Source organism: Myotis lucifugus, unplaced genomic scaffold, assembly GCF_000147115.1.
Source record: "Myotis lucifugus unplaced genomic scaffold, Myoluc2.0 scaffold_1, whole genome shotgun sequence".
In the NCBI taxonomy this organism is placed as follows: domain Eukaryota; kingdom Metazoa; phylum Chordata; class Mammalia; order Chiroptera; family Vespertilionidae; genus Myotis; species Myotis lucifugus.
In genome coordinates, this window is record NW_005871049.1 from 21,076,385 (window position 1) to 21,098,113 (window position 21,729).

The following is a 21,729-nucleotide window of genomic DNA, read 5'->3' on the forward strand; positions in this document are numbered from 1 at the left end:
AAGGAAGGAAGGAAGGAAGGAAGGAAGGAAGGAAGGAAGGGAGGGAGGAAGGAAGGGAGGGAGGGAGGAAGGAAGGGAGGGAGGAAGGGGAGGGGGGAGGGGGGGAAGGAAAGGAGGAAGGGAGAGAGAGGAGGGAGGAAGTCATTGGAGGGAGGGAGGGAAGGGAAACGGGAGGGGAGGGGAGGAGAGAGGAGGGGAGTATTTTAGCGTAAAAAGTAAGACCCTGAGGAATAGAAATGCCTCATCATTTTCAGAGCTGGTTGTGCTGTAGTTGACTATTTGCCAGTATGAAAGTGAACGCGGAGATGTTGTCCTCTCTCACACTCGGGAGTTGTGGTTGCTTTTAATAATGAGCCGGCCTGTAAGGAAGGCTGCCCCTTTTCTGCTCTCTGGGCCCCATCAGACTCCAGTCGCTTCCCCCAAAAGGACAGTTTTCATCTGTGTTTACAGGGGCGTTCCGGGGAGCCAGGGGAGCCGACCTGCCAAGGGAGCCAAGCCCCTTTCCCCTGCGCCCCCGGGCTGCGATTGGCCCTTCCCGGGAGGCTGGCCGCGGGGAGCCTTGAGTCATCGCGCTGGAAATCTTTCTGGAACTGGGGCACCAACTTGCATGTTTGTGTTGTTCTCGGGCGTCGTGGGATTAGCTGCCAGGCCGGGTCGGGAGCGAGCGCGAGCGGCAACGTGCGGCCCAGACCTGCCTCGGCCTCTCGGTGATGGGGCACAGATGTCTGCTCTCCAGGCCTGAGCACAGAATGGAAATGACCAACGAGAGGCCCGTCTGGGACGCAGGGCTTCGAGATGAGGCCTTTCCGAGCCAGCCAGGAGGCCGCTTTCCTCCGCTGTGTGTAGTCCCGACTTCAGGTTAGCGCTCGGAAACGCCGGCCATAGCGCCGTGTCGCCTTCAGACGCTGGCGGACGGGGACCGGGCTGCAGACCGAGCTGCGGCTGCGGAGAGGAGGAGGCGGGCGGGAGCTGCGCCAGCGCTTGGTCCTCTGCCCCGGGGTGAGCGAGCACCCCGGCCCTGGCGGGGCCCCGCGGCCGAGGAGGAGCCGCCGCGCCCCCTCCGGGGTCTTCGAGGAAAGTAGGGCTTCGGGCGGTGGTGGAGGCCGGAGCCCCGCTGCCCCCGCAGCCTTGCCCTGCCCTCCTGGAACCGGCCCGGGCAAGGTCTGGGCGGACGGAGGTGTGCGGGGAAAGCCCGCCAGACACTCTTCCGGATCCCGCCTCGGATCCTGGCTGGGGCTCCCCGGCTCGGCATTTAGAAGCCACCCTGGAGCCGGAGCCGGAGCTGGCGCTGGGGGCGGCGGCTGCTGGCGCTGTCCGTGGGGCTCGACCTTGATTTGACGTTGCCTCGCTCCCAGGCTGGGCCGGCGGAGGTCCCCGGGGGTGGGAACCATTTGCCATTCCTTAAATAGTATAGCGCAAAGCTTCGGAAGTAAAGCTTTTAACGCCTTTGGCACGGAGGCAGGAAAAAAATAAAGATATTCTGCAATCTTAAAGCAGTAGCTTTAATAATGTTGGAAAACTGTATTTCCTCTCCCCTCCCCCTTCTTAAATTTTGGCCATTTCCCAAAAACTGCTCAAATAGATTTCCTCCCTATTAGCCTCAACTCTTATTCTCTGCCCAAGTTCATACTACAGTTCTGGCTTATTGGAGGCGGGGATGTGGGTTTTTGAGGCTTTTCAGGACTCCTTTTGATGGATGTGTTCTGAAAAGTACATGCTCCTTATTGAAAACTTCATGAAAGGGCAGGGGGTGGGCAGGAAGGTTTGGAGCATGAAATGCCTGTCAGACGCAAACATTTTATGAACCCCAAATCCGTTCCCCCTGTAGTTCAACCTTATAGAGCAACTGGTTTCTTCTTTACCCCTTCTATCCTCTCCCCCTCATCCCCCCCCCCCAGCCCCAAACCATCAGCCTTAATTTGTGAAACAGAGACAGCTTTAGGTTAAAATGGGTTTTTACTAGTTAATTTTAGAGCACTTTGAATTCCAGGCATCCAAAGATTGGGTTAGTCCTTCGAGTGGAAGGGTGGTGGTTCTGTGGCCATACACACACCAATGCCTTTTTTCAGTAAATAGCTTATAGCCGATTTTCTTCTAAAAATGGAGATTAACCTTTACCTCAGTGTTATAAGAATGTAGTTATGGGTATTATTGCATGACAGCCTGCATTTCCGGGTTCCTTTCCCAGGGGTGGGAGGAGGTATTGTGCTCCCAGTTCTACTTGACCTCTAGTCCCAGATTTCCACCTGACTTCATCCTTGGCAGACCTAGTACCTGCCGTTCAACTGTAAGGAACACAAGAGCAGGAATGATTTAGAACACTTTGACTATCACAACATTAACCAAAGATGCAAAACATTTCACTGAATTCTTTGTGACACACATACATTACCTTCCCTTCTTCAAATTGAGGTACATCCAATGATTAAAGATCAATTTTTAAAAACAAACAAAAACTCCTTCTTCCATCCCCCTCCCTTGGTTAAATACTGATTTGGTAGAGTCAAGGTAAGCCACCTAAGCTAATGAAATGTCTTCATAGCGAGATAATTCGGTCACGATCTGGACTGGTATATGGACTCCTTTTCATTGATGTGTTCTGAAAAGTACATGCTCCATATTGAAAACTTCATGCTGCTCACAACTCAGAGGGCTGGGGGTAGACATGCAGGTTTGGAGCATGAAATGCCTGTCAGACTCAAAGCATTCTATGAACCCCAAATTGTTCCCCCTGGAGTTCCCCCTGGGTACAGAGGGTTAACACCAGTTCTTATTCTTTTCCCTGTAGCCTCTTGTTTCTTTTGCCCCTTTTCCATACTATCCCATGGAGGTACCTACCATGACAGTGTCCCCTTATCAGTATTCTTAGAACTTTTTTTTTCCAAATCCTGCCTTTATTTTCCTGGAAAATTCTATGTCTATTAAATCCTCTATTGGAAATTCCATTTTATCTTTCAAAATTAAATGTGGCACCTACATCTGGAATTATTTCTCTTGCATCATCATTTGAATGTTGACTTGCATGGTTTCCTGATTGGTCAGCTTGTTATTTCTGCTTCATATTAAAACACAAACAGAAGGATCTTCTCATAAAATATGAATCTAAATGGGTTAGGGCAGTCGTCGGCAAACTGCGGCTTGCAAGCCACATGCGGCTCTTTGGCCCCTTGAGTGTGGCTCTTCCACAAAATACCGACTTCTGTGCATAGGCCACAAAGTTTCAATCGCACTGTTCGTGCGTGTCCACATGTGGTATTTTGTGTAAGAGCCACACTCAAGGGGCCAAAGAGCCGCATGTGGCTCGCGAGCCGCAGTTTGCCAACCACTGGGTTAGGGAGTCTCCTTGAAAATTAGCAGCGTACACTCTGACCTTTTCTTTGGTCTGCCTTCGGGTTGAATTCTGCCCTTTGAATTTCTGTTCACTGACTACTTTGGGAAAAACTGGATATTGACCTTGGGTCTCATGAGTAATCTGTTTATTTGGCCTTTTCTGAGCAGCAGTAACTCACCACCTCTCCAAGTGCTGCTTGGTGCGAATTCGCCTGTTCACTGGAGATAACTCAATAGGGTAATCCAGCAATGCACAAGGAGCCTTTGAAAATGTCATCCTGAAATCCTGAAATCCGGGAAGAAAATGTTTCAGAATTTTCTTCTTTTCTCACCTCTCCATGCGTGGTTTACACCAAATCCATCTTGGGTTACAGATTCCCAAAGGGCAGTTTTCGCTTGATTTGAACAGGCTCCAAAGCAGCGGTTCTCAACCTGTGGGTCGCGACCCCTTTGCCGGTCAAACAACCCTTTCACAGGGGTCACCTAAGACCATCCTGCATATCAGATATTTACATTACGATTCATAACAGTAGCAACATTACAGTTATGAAGTAGCAACGAAAATAATTTTATGGTTGGGTCACAACATGAGGAACTGTATTTAAAGGGCCAGAAGGTTGAGAACCACTGCTTAAAGGTTTATGTTGGCAGGTGCTGGCAGGATGCTTTTGAAGATGCTGCTAATGATGCAGATGGAAATGATGGCTTTCCTTTTGGGTTTCATGAGAAAATACAGTCCAATGTCTGGTTGAGAAGCCTCTTCGAGACTGTTATCTTAAAAGTCTTGAGTCAAGGCTGAGTTACTGTCATACTGTATCGCCAACATATTTCTTATACTCTCATGTGTTAGACCTTAAGTCTGACCTGCTAGTTGGCAGGTCTGGAAGAGCCCCTACCAGTCATCTGTGTGTTTAGCTTATTATCTTCTCTGGAAGAGGATGGTCTTTCAAATGGATAGTATTTGGTCTTGGAGTTCAAAGAATTGGCAAGTGGAACCTTTGAGATAAGTAAGTAGATGGGAAATGAAAGGGACTAAATCCAAGGGCACTGAGTCACTGTTTACTGGCCGGGCAGCTTTTATGTATTTTTTGAGCGTTTAGTGGAAATTCAGCCTCAGAAACTGAGCTTTTGTTGGCAAACATTTTGTCTAACTAATACTGGTTCCTTCCTATGGAAAACGATTATTTTTGCATATCCTGACTTGGAATCTCATCTTAATCCGTGAACAGAAATATCCTCACCCTAGAATTTCCACTATGTTCAATTTTTATAACACACTGGCTGTCTAGGTGAAATTTATTTAGGCAGAAGGGCTGGCCAGGAAGATTAGGATGTGTCCTGAGTCAGACAAGAATACCGTGTCTGTCAGCATCTTTATTAATTTATGACAGTGTAAAGTGCTCCAATAGAAGCTGTGGATGCAGATTCAGTGCAATGACTCAGCTTAAGCAGTGCAGGCTGTTGGATCCAGAGCAATTTGTAGAAGTGTGCTGGAGGCAACTGCAGTTCTGGGAGGTGATTAGCCTTTTAAATCACCATCTCCTTCTTGTAAGTGTTGCTCAGGTTTCAGAACGCCAGCCATTGAAGGATGTCTTTTTTTGTTTAAATGTAGCCATTGGTTTCCACAGAAATATCCTGAGAGGCAGTGTCTTGCTGAGCTGGGTATCTCCCATCAGGATCCGGACGAGCATTTCGGGCCTCTCATTGCTGACCTTCAGGGATCGTGACTTTGAGGTCCAGAAAGCAAACAAAATGAAATCTCTCAGTTTAAGACACCTGATGAGAGAGATTTGACATAACACCCAGAATGTGAAAGATTAGATAGACTCAGTTGTGTTTAACTTGTTCTGTCCAATCAGGTAGAAGAAAGGAAAGATGCTTTTCAAGCTGAGTCTGCTAGCCAACAGGACTTGCAAATATTATATTTCAAGGCCCCTGCTTTATGATCTGAAAAAGTACAATAGCGTAAAAGGCAGAACATAAGCCTTCAAGGAATTTTCAAGCCTGGATGGTATCTTCAAACATTAGTGAACATCCTTCTTCCACCTGTTCACTGACTTCCTCACCTGGGAAACCAGGTCAAGGACTATGGTAGGACCCTCTTCCCTTGTCCAGCTACACCTGCTTGCTGAGGGAATCAAGACGGTCCCTTGAGTCCAATGGTTGACCTATGAACCAGGAGGTCAGGGTGTGATTCCTGGTCAGGGCATATGCCTGGGTTTCAGGCTCAATCCTCAGGAGGAGGTGTGCAGGAGGCAGCTGATCAATGATTCTGTCTCATCATTGATGTTTCTCTCTCCTTCTCCCTTCCTTTCTCTGAAATCAATAAAAATATATTTAAAAATATAAAAAGATGGTCCCTTGACCTGAGCCTTGCCTTCTTTGGTAGTGAAAGGTGTGTTCTTGGTTCTTTCAATATTACCTGCATGAAGTGACACTTGCTACCTAACCCCAAGCTCCTATTTGTTGATTGGCTTTATTCCTATAATGTGTTCAATAGTTAAGTGGGCTAGCACCAAAATGACCAGAGGGTAAATGATAGATTCCTTGAGCTTTGCCTTAATTAAGAGGATGAGATCAGGTCTCCTTAATCATGGACCTAGCCTCTCAGACTAAACAAAGAACTGTCTCTTTTTCTGACTACTTGCAATTTATTTAAATTAGTGTTGCACATTCAACAATAGAGTCAAAGCTATATAATAAAACCTCCCAGAAGGGTGAGTTTTCTTGGCCTTTGCCTAGGGATAAAAAAAAAAAAAAAAGGCATTAGCCACATTGAATTAGATTTGCATCTTGTTAGCTGCCTTATCTCCTTGACTATGGGACTTAGTGGGAGGGGCCCATCTATCTTATTTGCTGGGCAGACTGCCTTAGATATGATTCTGCCGGGAATTAAAATAGTGAACTAGAAGCATAGGAGGGGAAAGGAAAAGGGCAGGAACTTGCAGGATAATCAAAAGAAGGGAAGCGTCAGGGTCAGTTCTTACCCCCCCCCCCGCCCCCCTTTTTTTTTTGTAATTCAAGATTAGGTACAGTTTGCCTTAGCAGCACACAGGCTATCTCAGTGGGTAGTAATCTTCTTGGTGTTGGTGAGTGAACTGTCTCCTTGCAGATATGGGGCAGCTGGCTCCTCTTTGTTGTTTGGCATATGTCCAGGGCTGCTTCTACTAACCCCATGCCTTAGATTCTACTTGTGAAAGGCTAAATAATTGCTGTGTTAGACAAAGAAGGAGATTGTAAGAGTGAATCTCTCATGAAATGTTAGCACGCATTTTGGATCCCCCCTTTTTAGCATGGCCAATCAGAAGTCACCAAGGAAAGTGGATAAAAAGGTACTCTAATGGGCTGAATGTTGGCTTCTTGATTGCTGCAGAAAACAAATGGCCAAGACTCAATGTCTTTCTCTTCTAAATCTAAGCCAATAATTAAGCCACTGATCAAAACCAAATTTCACCAGTGGTTACAGAACATGGTCTCCAGATTCCTGTACCATTAGAAAGAATTCTTTTTTTACAAAACTGTTTCCATTTCAGAGAAGCGATGCTTCATCCATCTGTTGTGCCATACACTCTGCAACAAATGAGTCTTAAATGACAAATGCTCTATTTGCCCCAGGTCACACGGAAGTCACATTGTCATGTTGTACAATGAAGTGATGTGACAGGGTGCCATTTGCTTAGAGGAAGGATGAGCGGAGGCAGACTGCAATCGTTTTGCTGTTTCTCCCTATATTCGGCCATCAAACATCAATTACCCTTTGAGGGCCCTTCATTTCCTTCCTCCCTGAATGTCTCAGTAGAGAAACCTGAAGTACAAAGCAGTTCATGCCTGAAGGCTAAATCCCATTCAAAGCCAAACCATCCACCAAACCATGAAAGATCTAAGAGCTTGGAAAGGGATGGGGTTGGAGTGAAGGGTATGGGGGGCCCTGTGCAAAGTGCTTCTTTTTCTTGTGAGATTTACTGTAATATCTCCACTTCAGCTATAGGCCCCACAGAAGAAGTTGTCTTTTATTCATCTTTAAAACAATGTCATGGCTAGAAAACAAACTGGGTTTCTCAGGGATTTCCTCTAGAAGGATTTTACTTGTAGTCCACATACACTGTTTGCTTAAAGTTTCTAAATCTTTTTTTGTTTTGTTTCTGACTGGTTAATAAACATCTATTACAGCTCAAATTCATATTACTTTCTAAAAAGCCTTTACAATATCAAGAATGGGAAATAATGAAAAATTTGCTTTAAATAGTTAAAGTAGTTTCCGTAATAGGAGGAAGACAGATTGGTTGGGTTATGAAATTCTGAATTCCATCTGCATGGGAGCTGGTTTTCATTTGTAATATGATACAAAATATTCTTGGCATGTTTGGGGCTTAATCTACATAGGATGCTCTGTGCTAAAACCAAATCTAGATAGAACTAAATAGGTTACTTTTCCTAGACTTTCTTCCCTAACCATTTTCTCTTCAAGTCACTTGGATAAATGCATTCACCGAAGTGCTGCCTGTTCTCTGTATGAGTAGTTTAATCTTCAGTCTCCATTATTCAGCCCTTCAGCTGGTATCTGTGGGTGGCTGATCAAGGGGACTGGAGTTCACCAGCAGACCAGAGGGAGGGAGTCATTCCAAATGGAAATGCTCAGAACTCCTGCTTATGTCCTAGATCTATTTTTCAGTTCCTAGAAATCCAAGGTCCAGCTTTCTGAATTTTACACATCCTGACTGCTACAATAATTATACTCTAAATATGCATGCTGTAGTTGGCACCTACAATGTAAAAATGACCACTTGATTCACTTGAAATCTCTGGCCAGCATATAAGTTTTGTGGAACAAATACCAAAAGTAAAGAAAAAGTTAATTCAACCCCTTTAAAATAGAAATATTTAAATAGAAAAAAAATCTAAATTCATGTGGCTGGTTTTGCAGAAAAAACTTGTTGGTTTCGGGCATGTGAATATTGACTCTGTATATTACTAAAGCTCATCTTCATTAGAATTGGGGCAAGGGTTTGTCTCTTCCTTAATTCAAGATGCTAAAGGGATGAACCATATTCAGAGTCTAAGTTGACAGAGGTTGACTTGCTTGTGTATTGCAGGCATATTTTATCAATTCTTGGTTAGCTTTCAGTCTGAAACCCAGTTTCTGGAATTCAGTTACAGAAAAAACAAACAAACAAAAAATAACAACCCCAAAACAAAACATTAACCTCTTCACTTAGGCATAACCTTGTGGATTTATTGCACTAGAGCTGATTATGTCAGGGACTGTCAGTTATTTCTTCTGAGAGCCTGGGATACTGCATGCCTTAAGATAGACGGGGGTGACTATAAGCTTTCTATCTTTTATTCATGAAGGTAGCCCTGCTGACCCACCAGGATGTGCTTTACAGTTTTCCTCATCCCTCTTCTCACTCTTTATTAGTCATGAAATTTATTGGCCCCTGTGGCATGCATCCAGATGAACCAGCTCATGAGGTTCAAGCCCATAATTTCATCAGCATAGCAGTTAACTAGCTGAGCTAACTTGGCACTGAGATGATGATAATGATTTAGTCTCACATTTGATCAAATATTTACCTTAAAAAAATCACTTTCACATAAATTATTCCATCTTATCTTTATAATGACTCTTCCTTCTCTCTTTTTTTTAAAAAAATATATTTTATTGATTTTTTACAGAGAGGAAGGGAGAGGGATAGAGAGTTAGAAACATCGATGAGAGAGAAACATCGATTCAGCTGCCTCTTGCACACTCCCCACTGGGGATGTGCCCGCAACTAAGGTACATGCCCTTGACCAGAATCGAACCTGGGACCCTTGAGTCCGCAGGCCGATGCTCTATCCACTGAGCCAAACCGGTTAGGGCTCTTCCTTCTCTCTTAACCAAAATGCTCAATAATACTTGATTGTATGACAAATGATAAAATCATGAGGTAATAGTTTCATTGAGAAAACAAATATAGGAAAGTTTCTGGAAAAGTGGTTTGCAATAGAGGTTAGCCACTTAAAATTTAACTCTAGACCCAAGAATATCACATGAGAAAACTATGTGAATAGGACATAATCAAGTGTCAACTTACATAATACAGAGGACAAGTATGACAGTTCAGAGAAGAGGGAGAAAACCATTGGCCAAAAAATCAGGGACAGTATAATTGAGGAAGAGGGATGTGCTTTACAGTTTTCTTCCTCCCTCTTAAAGAATGTGCAAGTTTAGGTGGAAGAGAGAAGTGGGTAGGGCATAATTGGCTGTTGGGAACATCCCAAGGAAAGGTGGAGAGCCATCGTCCAGATGGGGATTAGCAGGGAGACCTGTGTTATTGGAGGGGGCTGCCCAGAAGCTATGGGAATTAGGTTCAATAGGGAGGATGGGGCCAAATCAAACAGGACCTTTAGTGATAGGCAGAGAAACGTGGACTGATGTTGAGGCACTGTCAGGTATGTGGGCAGGTTGGTTCCTTCTGAGGGCTGTGAGGGAGAATCTGTTCTGTGACTGTCCCTAGCTCCTGCTAGCCTCGGGCACTCTTTGGCTTGTCGATGGTGCTCTCCCTGTGTCTTTCTTCTATGCATGTCTCGGTGTCCAAATTTCTCCTCTTCATAAGGACACCGGTCAGATTGCAGGAAGGCCCATCCTAATGACCTCATTTTCACTTGATTACCTCTGTGAAGACCCATTTCCTAATAAGATCATGAGGTCCTGGCACCTCTCATAGGAGAGTGAATTCAGGAGGAGCAGCAGCAGGGTCTGTGCACTTGGGCACGGGAAGTGGCAGTGGGAGGGGTGAGGACTGGAGAGAGAAGGTGGTGATGAGTTGAATTCAAGGTTGGATGTGGAACAACCATGTGGAGATGTCAAGCAGGCTGTTGGGTTCACAGTTCTGGGCTCAGAAGAAAGGTCTTAGGAAACAAACATTTGGGTTATAGATCTAGAGTCTATACATGCTCCATATTGAGAAACCCAGATCTAGAGAGAAAAAGAAATTATAATACTAAGCATTGACTGTTAACCAGGCACAGTCCATATGCTTTCCATGACTTCTCTCTTTAATCTTTTCAACAACCATATACAATAGGTACTGGACATTCAGAAGTACCCTGCTCAGGTATCCCACTATTAGTAGAGAATCCATATACGTCTACACCCAAATTTCCCACATGTGACCGTGACTGTGATCCACAGAACAAACATATGTTACGATGTGGTTTACAGACGTATATTTCAAGGAAACAAAAGTTGCATGAGATCACACTCAGCCCTCTGCTGTTCTCTTTGATTTCATTGTTTAAAAAAGCTGGTTGAAACCCACACCTTGATGCCCAATCCACTCTTGAAACCCACAGTTTTAGAATTACAGTTTAGCATCCTTCTGCAAAGAGCAGCAGGTTAGGAGGGAACTTTGCTTCCAGGTGCTTTTAAGTGAAAAGTATAACAAGATGAGTAGCAAATCTCTTCCGCCAAATCATGCCCCGAGGACATGTCTGTAGAACTGGCTATCTCTTCAGCGGTGAGTCATTTACAGCTGTCACATGCATTTATGAGGATTGAAGCCATTTTTGCTGCCAGGTTTTTCCATTGGTTGGTGCAGGAAAAGATGCAGATGCACTTAACACTGGAGAATTTTGAAGTCGTTAGTTCTAAAATTGCTGCAGGATTGCATGGCAGCAGAATTTGGGCACGCAGCCCAAAACAAACCAGCCCTGTGCCTGTGCTACACTGTGATGTGATTCCTGCAGACGGTAATTGCAATCGGAAAGAATACCTCCAAGGCGGAAGTTATGGAATATGACAGTTAACATCTTGCTGAGCAGGAAATGGTTTTGCTGGCAGGACATTAGGAATTCACTCACAAAATATATCATAGACCCTGAATGTATTCATCTTTTCTTCCACTTCATGGGAAGAGGGGAAACTTTCCTTTTCACTAGAATGAACCCCTGCTGAGTGGCCCTCTGCCTCCTTGCCCCCTCCAGGGCCTCACTCCCTCAGCTAACCCTTCCTTCCCTCTTGGGCTCCATCATTTTCTCCTTTGGCACAGCTTCCCTTCCATCTGACTTCTAATCCATCCTGGGTTCCTCACAAAAAGCCCTTAGCAGAAGGACTGTGTGGGGAGGGGTGGTGGTTCCGAGACTGCATGCTTGTCAAAACTCATGGACTTGAACAATAGACAGAGCAAATTTTACTATATGTAAACTATATATTTTTTTAAAACATGACTTTAAAATAACAGCCCCCCTTACCCTTTTCTTAATCCTACCGCCCTGTGATTAGCACCCTCTCTCCTTCCTCCCTTTCCCTGACACTTTCCCCACCATCCTACTATTAGCTAAAACACAGTGACGTTTACTGGTGGGTGGGGGAGGCAGCTCTAACCAAGCAAGCAAATAAGTCCTTAGGGATTGTGACATTTGCAGTGTGACCTTGGGAGCCAAGTGCCCAGTGAGGAGCTTACACCTCCCTCATGAAGACCCAGTAATTTTGCTATTTACTAAGGAGAGGCCACCTCTTTCTCTGGACTTAAGATCCCAGAATGCAGTAATGGGTTGACTAATACATGAAAATCCAGAAACAGAGAGACAGAATGGATGATGGAGGCGAGAACTGGAACTGGGGGCCACAGGAAGGCTGGGTAAAGGTCCCAGAATGCTGCGAGGAGAGCCCTGGCCGGTGGCAGGAACAGAAAACTAGAAACGACATCTGTTTTTATAATGAATAAGCTTTTTGGACAAGTCTATTAAGACTGGGTTCTTCCACTTCTGGGGGACAAACACACATGTGTTAATAGCTTTTTAAAAATAGAATGGCAGTTCCACCCAGGCCCTTCAGGGAGCGTTAAAGAGAAGGGGCCCCACCATGCCAGCCAGCCCTGCCAGCAGCACAGGTCTTGAGTAAATCTCTGTGCTTTTCTCACTTTGGCCTGTTGTCAAATTTGACTAGATTAAAAGGCTAACTGCTAATGATTTACTGTCCACTCTTCTGTGTTTGTTTTAGTGTCAGATTTTTATTATTAAGGTCATTCTGAAGATACGCAGCTTCTTAACTATACAAAGTCGGTCCAGTACTTAGCCTCCGTCTAGTTACACAGTGGTCAGCAAACTCATTAGTCAACAGAGCCAAATATCAACAGTACGATTGAAATTTCTTTTGAGAGCCAAATTTTTTAAACTTAAACTATATAGGTAGGTACATTGTTATTAACTTAATTAGGGTACTTCTAAGGCTTAGAAAGAGCCACACTCAAGGGGCCAAAGAGCCGCACGTGGCTCGCGAGCCGCAGTTTGCCGACCACTGGGTATGTCTTGTCTCTTTTTTTTCTTTCCAGTCCCAGGAGTCTGCCTTCTCTGTGAATCCCCCTCTAACAGGATGTCGTGGTTTATTTTTTCCCTGCCCTCGGCCATGTGGACGGGCCAAGTTTTAACCTTTTACTGTCCTCATCCCTGGGGTGGCTTCCTGTTTCTCAGTCATCTTGGGAATTCCTGCTGTTTGACTGCCCAGTTTGCATGTTCCTCAACTCTAAACCACTAACTCTTCAAGCTCTACTATGAGAGCTGTTTGTTATTCTGCAATAGAGTATTTTTATTCTCACATGGCAAAACCTGTGCTTGTTGTATTTCTAATCAATTCCTTTGTGGAACAGTCTCCACAAAACTTCCATCCTTATCCTGTAACCAGGCAGCCTGCACAGATGTCCACTCCCAGGTCTGCGTGTAAAGAGAGGGCAGTGCGGCAGATGGAGAGAGGCATGCACCCAGGCCTGAGTTCTGCGTCAGACTCTTTGCCACTTACTAGTTGGATGGCGTGGGGGGAGTCACGCCCTCTCCCCAGACCTGTTTCTTTGTCTATATCAGGGTTCTCAACCTGTGGGTCGCCAACCTGTGGGTCGCGACCCCTTTGGGGGTCGAACAACCCTTTCACGGGGGTCGCCTAAGACCATCGGAAAACACATATATAATTACATATTGTTTTTGTGATTAATCACTATGCTTTAATTATGTTCAATTTGTAACAATGAAAATACATCCCGCATATCTGATATTTACATTACGATTCATAACAGTAGCAAAATTACAGTTATGAAGTAGCAACGAAAATAATTTTATGGTTGGGGGTCACCACAACATGGGGAACTGTATTAAAGGGTCGAGGCATTAGGAAGATTGAGAACCACTGGTCTATATGATGGCGATTGGACTGGATATGGACACGGAGCTCCAGGTATTCTGAAGAGATGCCTCAGGGACCCTGCCAACCTGTGAGCTGACCTTGTTGGCAGGGCCCCCGGGACTGGGACCAGTTCTTCAGAGAAAGTTTTTTGTGGCTTTAAAACCACCGGGCTGTATCATCTCTATGGTTCTTTCCAACTTTAAATGCCTCTGATTCTATGAAAGGATGGAGGGTCTTGTGCCTTCCTGCTCCCAGTAACTGGTGGAGAGGCCCTGCCAGTGCAAGCAGGGGGTGGGTGAGGAGCCAGACCTGGGGCTGTGGGCAAGAACTGAGCCCCACTGTGGGATTGGAAAGTGATGGAGTTTATGCCCACGGTCTTGGTCTGAGATTGGAGATCCACTTGACACAGGGGTGGTTCTTATCCCTTTAGAGCAGGGGTGGGGAACCTTTTTTTCTGCCAAGGGCCATTTGGATATTTATAACATCATTCGAGGGCCATACAAAATTCTCAACTTAAAAATTAGCTGCTATATTTGGTCAAACATTTAATTAATTCACCCCTAATGCCTTGGCAGGGCCAGACCAAATGATTTCTCGGGCCTTATATGGCCCACAGGCCGGATGTTCCCCACCCCTGCTTTAGAGGCACCAATGCCACAGCACATGGTGGGGTAAAGATGAAAGAAAAGGCCAGGTTCTTTGGCCTTGGGCTTGTGCTACTTGATGGGTAGGGAAGGAGCATTGGGCACAGTGGGGACATCCTGGCCAGGGTTCCTTGCCAGTTCCTCACTTTTCCTCTTCTAAAGAGGTTTTTGCTTGCTTTCTTCATCAGAGAGCAGTTAAAACAGAGGCAATTCTGAAGGGAGCTGGCAGGTTATCTATGACTCAGACGATGTGTACACATCCGTGCCCGGGCCCTGTTCCCAGAGGAGAGTCCCCCTGAGTTAGAGGGCACGACTCTGACATCCGATCTCGAGGACGCTCAACCACTGAGCCACGCCGGCCTGGCAACACATGTTTTAAGGATGTACGAGAGCAGTTTTGACTCTTGGAATGGCTTCATAAGAAAGCCTTTGCATTTCCTTTGAGTCAAGGGAAACAAGTTTAATTATTAATTGCTATGTGTATGGAACATGGCCTTTTAAAATAGCATTAGAGAAAGAACTTTTGGCTTGTGAGGCATTTCATATAAACTAGACAGTAAAACTCTTCCTAGATTGCAGTGGAAAGGAGAGCACAATGTGCTATCTCCATTCACAGATGCTTACGAAGGCAGGGGTGGAGGCAGGGAAAGAAGGGGGTTAGGAATTACGTGGCATTTCCTGGGGGCTCTGACTGTTCTTTAACACAATCATATGCAATCTGATTTATTCTTTTTCTAAGATTTTATGTTTTTAAAATATTTTAAAATTGATATTAGAGAGAGAGAGACGAAGAGAGAGAAAAGCATCAATTTGTTGTTCCACTTATTCACGCATTCATTGGTTGCTTCTTGTATATGCCCTGACCGGGGATTGAACCCAAAATCTTGGCATATCAGGACAACACTATAACCAGCTGGTCTACCCAGCCAGGGCACAATCTGATTTCTATGTTGGTGAGACTTGGCCTGTTTTCAGGCAGGTTTGTCCTTGCGTGCTCCCATTTTCTCTAGCCTTCTTTACCCACCATGCGTTTAGTCTCTCTTCACTTCTGTGTGTAGAATTGAAGGGCGTTGTGGCCCCCTGGGCAGACCTTACAGCTGGGTTTCTCTGTGCACAGCACTGAGAAGTGACGTACACACAGCTCATCTTTGTGCCTGTGGGGACAGCGTGCCTTTGTCTACAAAACACAGGCGATGGTGCATCCAAGGAACTGATTTTCTTTTCCATTTCTTAACTTGTGCACAAGTAAATTGTCGATAGTGTTTACTTATCTTTGCTTGTGCACAAATAAATTGTAGGTATTGTTTTTCTTATAGGAGATTTTCGCCATCCTTGGATGGGTTTATAACCTTGTTAAAGTTAGTGGGGCCTGTGTCTTGAATTAGGGTATTATGGACCCACTAAGTAGATTTTCTTTTGAAGCAAAATCCATGAAAGAAAGTGCCAGCCATTTCATCAGGCTTGATCAGAAGTGGATGAACTATAGCCTGTGGGCCAAGTCCCGCCCACTGGCTGTGAGCTAAGAGTGGTTTTACATTTTTTAATGCTTGGGGGGGCGGGGGGAAGAAATAATATTCTGTAATATTTTAGTGAATATAAATGTAGGTTTTTGAAGCACAGCGATATTCCTTCACTTACATATTACCTAGGACTGCTTTCACACAACAAGGAAAGAAGTGAGTAGTTTAAACAGATACTGTGTGGCCACAAAGACTAAAGGATGTGCTATTGGGCCCTTTACAGAGAAAGTTGCCGACCCCTAGCCAACAACAATAGTTGACATCTTTTGAGTTTTACTCTATGCCAGGCCCTGTGCTAAGCATCTTTTTTATTTAATTCATCTTTACTGTTGAAAGTATTACAGATGTTCCCTGTGCTAAGCATCTTTGAGGTGTAACTCTTTATTTTTTTTCATTTTCTATTGATTTGAGAGAGGAAGAGGGAGAGATTCGTTGTTCCACTTATTTGTGCACTCATTGGTTGATTCCTGTATGTGCACTGACTGGGAATCGAATCTGCAACGGTGGCATGCGGGGACAAATCTGTAACCAACTGAGCTACATGGCCTGGGCTGAGGTGTAACTCTTTTATCGCCATTTTACAGATGAGGAAAAGAAGGTCAGAGAGGTTGTACATTTCCCCCCAAATCACACCGCTGGTCAGTGTCAGAGCTGGGATTTGCAGACACGTTGTCTGATTCCAGGGTCTGGATTATCATCAACCTCCGAACACCATCCCAGTCGGCTGGAGCAATACCCATGAGCACCCTTGGTGGGGCTGAGGTGGAGGCCACAGATAGAAATTATTTATTTGAGAGTGAATTTACTTTTGTTTATTTAATTGATTGTTTAACTGAGATTTTATGTTTGTCTCTCTCATGAAAGTGCGCAAATTCCTTAAGGATAGTGACCGAATGTAGACTCCAGTACAGTGCCCAGCACATAGTGGAAGCTAAAGTAGAAGCTTATTGAATGAAGGAAATGGATGGGGAGTAAGGATAGAGCAGGAGAAAAGGGGAAGAAGAGAGACAGGAAGAAGAACAATATTATCAAGAAAGAGTGGGGTGCCCCAGCATTGGCCCTCAGACCATGGATGGCTCCACTTGGCACCAAGGTGGCTTACCTGGTACCAGGGTGTACGGTGTGGGCAGGACACCCTGGGCCTGGCAGGCTTGACCTGACTGGTGTGCACACCCCCTCTGCTGGGGCCTACCTGGTCCTATTCACCTGCCCCTGCTCCCCTCACCTCTGGTGGCACTGTGGCTTCCTGGCACATAGCCTGGACACATTGCTAGCCCTTGAGGGGGAGAGCTAAGCAAGTCAGTATTTATTTACTTTGGAGCATGTCTCCTTACCTTTTCAAAAAAACCACTGATTCTAAAGGCGAGACACTGGCTAAAGAGGACTCGTTTCTACTGGTCGTTGACCACATGAAGCACCAGGCCTTTTACATCCATGCAAGAAACATCCAAACCTGTAGAGAATTTTTATAAGAGTTTATTTGATAACATATGCCAGGGAACAAGATCTTAAATGCTCCCAAGAATAAGTTTTGCAGCTTCTTTTATGCATTTTAAATTAAGGAGGGAAGGTAATAAAGGTTGGAGAAATCAAGGTGAGGGAATGGATTACAGGATAGTTAATAAGATTAGGTGCTCTCTTGAGGGTTAATACCCTTCAGGGGTAGGGCTGGTATTTCAAAGATGTGTTAACTATAGGTAACTCAATATTGGTTATTGATTACCACAGGGAGATGAATAAAACCTAGTATTTTCAGAAGTCAAGCTGTATTATTTTAACTGTGCTTTTAAATTTAACCTCCATTAACTAAGCATCTCTTGTTTGTGGTAGAGTCTACTTTCTGCTTCCCTGGAAAGGATGACTTTTCATCATTTGGCACGTTCAAGCTTTTTGTTGTTTGTTTACTTGCTTGTTTTTGTTTTTGCCGCTTAAAATAAAAATGTCATGTAATTTTAATTCTCACAAGATAGTGTCTTATAATCTATATATATAAAAGCCTAAGCGACTGAACGACCGGTCGACTGGTCAACCGGTCGCTATGACATGCACTGACCACCAGGGGGAAGACACTCAATGCAAGAGCTGCCCCTTGGTGGTCAGTGCACTCCCACAGCCAACCTCCCTCGGCCCTGATCGGCCCCGATCGCTGGCCAGGCCGAGGGACCCCACCCGTGCATGAATTTGTGCACTGGGCCTCTAGTTTTGTACTAAAACAGGCAGAAGTGGAGCCCTCGCTTGAATTAAGTATTGTACTCACTTTACTATCATATTGAAGAAAAGGATGCCAACTTGGAAGAGGTGTACTGTACAGCATCTAATAAGAAAGTGTAGCCTGGTCTGCGTGGTTCAGTGGTTGAGCATTGACCTATGAACCAGAAGGTCATGGATCAGTTCTTGGTCAGGACACATGGATCAGTTCTTGGTCAGGCTCAATCCCCAGTGGGGAGCATGCAGGAGGCAGCTGATCTATGATTCTCTCTTATCGTTGATGTTTCTTTCTTTCTCTCCTTTCCTCTCTAAAATCAATAAAAGTATAGTTAAAAATAAAAAAAAAATATATTTTAAAAAATAAAGTGTAAAAAACAAAGATAAATTTATGTAATTTTTTTAAAAAGAAAGTTTAAGTTTTATTTCCTTTGGTTAGAATGAGAGAGGGCCCCAAACCTTTGGTTAATTCCAATTCTTATTGTTTACGAGTATGTTGTTTACCCATGCTTCTGAATTAAAATGGGTAGTATGTTTACTTAACTACCTCACTTGAGTTAGGTCTATTATGTTAAGTGATGTGAAATGTTTCTCAACCTTATTAAAAGCTTAAAAAATTTGGACCTATTTGCACCACAAAACAACAACAATACACACACACACACACACACACACACACACACACACAAGAACAAGGGACACAAGAACAAGGGACAGGGCTGGCTTAAAAGCTCTCACTAAAGAACTCTAGGCCTGGGGTGTGACTGCCCAGCAGGAATTTATGGTCAGATCACTCCGGGAGGTACTTTCCATAGAACCCCTAATTTTGTTCATACAAGAACAAGGAGCAGATGAGCTTGAGCAGAGACCTTTTTCCCTGGGGCTGGCCTGGCATCAAGAGTTGGTGAGAGGACTCACCAAGAGCAACAAAGTAACACTCCAGCCTCTTGCTGACCTGGTGTCAAAGTGCTGGCAGACACCAGCGCCAAGTGGTGAGAAGGCTGAGGGAGGCTGTGTCCAGGCGAGTATGATAAAAGTGTATCTATCTATCTCTTCTGATTTCGCATGATTCTGTCCATTCTGATTTATTGATTTATTTTATTTGCCATAAGAAAATAAATAATGGGGAGTATTGTATTACCGGTCCATTCTTCCAAAAGATAAATGTTTATTGAATCCCTACATGAACCAGGATCTAGTATTATGAAATGAGTCATTAGTCATTCTTAAAAGAACTCATAAATCTTGTGTTGGCAGTACTACTACAACTAAATACTGTACTACACATGTAGTGAGTACTTACTATATGTCAGGCACTGTGGTAGGTTCTTTTCATAGATTAAACCATTTTTAAAAATTTTATCTTTATTGTTGAAAGTATTACATGTGTCCCTTTTGTGTTTTTTTGCATTGACCCCTTACACCCCACCCCTTCCACTCCCAGGCCTTCACCCACTATTGCCTGTGTCCATGGGCTATGCATATATGCATATAAATTCCCCAGTTTATCCCTCCCCACCCACCCACTCCCTAGAGTAAACCATTTAATTCTCACAATTATCCTATGAAGTAAGTTATTACCCCCCATTATACAGAGGAGGAAACTGAGGCACAGAGGGGTTTAATTACTTAGTCAAAGCCATCCTTGGCAGAGCCAGGATTCAAATCCACCCTGGCACCAGAGCCCACACTCTCTGTCACTGCACCACACAGATTCTGATGATAGTAACTTGAGACTTGCTGTGCTTCAGCAGGGTGCTAAGGCTCTTACACACTATGCATTTACTAATAGTCATCATGACAGCCTTATGAGGTAATATTTTACAAATGTACTTACAGAGGCAATGAGCAACCTGAACACAGAGCAAACACAGATGTGTCTCCAGAGCCCGTGCCTTAATTACAGCTTCATGCTGACATTTGCAGTAGGGTTGTGATACTGGGTTATGAGTGATCCATGTGGCATGGTGCCACATATGCTGCTTAGGAAACTATTCTCTTCTGATTACATGTGTGGGGAGGCAGCCTCCTGCAGGTGATGGCAAGTTCCACTAACCTCAGATACCAAGGATATTGTCCGGGAGGAAAAATAATTTTCCTTCTAGGTTCTTCTAGATGGTGTAATAATCAAATGGACATGAGGCAGATTATGGATAAAATGACCAATCTTATGATGTCTGTACATATGGGAGTTCCATAAGATTATGGGGCTAGGACACCTCCCTCAGGAACTTAAGGCTTACGTATGCCATGGTGGGTGAAGGAGAAGGGGTGGGGGTGGTTTTGGTTTGGGACTTCAACGTGGAGGAAGTCAATTCACATGGCAATGGAAAAGCAAAAGTTTGGTAAATAAATGTTTGCAGGATTTGTCTTTAATAATAGGACACAGAGAGGACTTTGAACAAAAGGGCCTTGGTAGGTTCCTCCCTGTATACCCCACACTAAAGATTAAAACTCTGGTTATCCTATATAATAAAGCGGTAATATGCAAATTGACTGTCACACTCTCGTAGATGGCTGCCTATGACCAGGCCAGCAGGGGAATTAGTGAGGGACAACCAAATGACTGAACAAGCAGGCTGCGTGGGGTGACCAGGCCGGCAGGGGGGTTAGTGAGGGACAACCAAATGACTGAACAAGCAAGCTGCGTGGGGCAACCAGACTGGCAGGGTGGGCAGTTGGGGCAACCAGGCCAACGGTGGGGGGGGTAGTTGGGGGCAACCAGGCCGGCGAGGCGGGGGGGGGAGTTAGGGGTGACCAAGCCAGCAGAGGGGGGCAGTTGGGGGTGACCAAGCTGTGGCAGGGGTGGGGGGGGGGCGGCAGTTAGGAGCCAGCAGTCCAGGATTGTGAGAGGGATGTCCAACTTCCAGTTTAGGCCTGGCAGTCGGACATCCCATGAGGGGTCTGCTGGATTGGAGAGGGTGCAGGCTGGGCTGAGGGAACCCCCCCCGCCCACCTCCCCCCATTCACAAATTTCATGCACTGGGCCTCTAGTCTATGATAATAGCTCCCTTCCGGGATCAAGCCTTCTAAATTCTTTTAGGCAGTTAGGGGGAAGGTCCAAGGTTTTTCCTAAGTCATTGGTTTCTAAAAAATAACCAACTTAAAATAGTCAATATCCCAACAAGGCATATTTGGGGCAGTGAATTCTGCTTCCCCTCTCTAGCTCTCTGCTAAAGTGCCCAGATTCCTTTAGTATCACCCTCTGGGTTAAAGCCCTGAGCTCAGAAGTCCTCAGTAAACTCAGGCTTGTTAAGGAGAGAAAGTCCCACCTTAACTCCAGAGCACGGTGGTCACCTGAGCTCAGATGTGGAAGGCAGGAGAGCCGAAATCCCAGAGCGGGGAGGAGATTTTCATAATACTGGATAAGCCGAGCCTTGGATGTCTCTGTCGAGGTGCCTGCTTTTCTTTAGCCAGAGGAGAGCTTGGCTCCCGGGGGAGGAGCCTGTTGCCATAGAAACCACCTGGTCTGGGAAGCAGGGCCTGTCTGAGATTGGCCATATCTGTGATTATTTTTTACCTTTGAGTAACATCCTAGAAGTGGGATTCTGGCCCACAAATTGGTCAAAATAAATAAATGTTTATAAGGTTCTCTCTGAACTACATGTTGGTTTTAAAATAATCCAATTTACCAGGACAAAGAGGAAGGGATGGAGGGAGAGGAAGTCAGCGTTTAGTAAGACATTATCAGTGGCGCTCTTATCAGCCAACTCCTGGCTCCTAGCCGCTGTCCGTCAGGGCCGGGCCCCACCCAGCTCAGATCTGTGCTCTGCATCCGCCAGGTCAGATACCAAGGGAAATTTGCTTTATAGAATCCCTGACTCTAACTCCCCACCTGGTAGTCAGGACCGCTGCACTGATTAATTAAACG

At 44.9% G+C, this 21,729-nt stretch overlaps 1 protein-coding gene across 2 annotated transcripts in view; it reads left to right on the top strand.

Annotated features, from left to right (window-relative positions):
- The first annotated feature begins 349 nt into the window (after nucleotides 1–349).
- The window catches only part of TRIM2 (tripartite motif containing 2), a 79,248-nt gene continuing 57,868 nt past the window's right edge, over nucleotides 350–21,729 (top strand). For both annotated transcript variants that reach the window (XM_014456049.2, XM_006081799.3), the window contains exon 1: nucleotides 350–858. The gene's annotated coding sequence lies outside the window, so the exon portion shown is untranslated. The remainder of the gene's footprint in view (nucleotides 859–21,729) is intronic.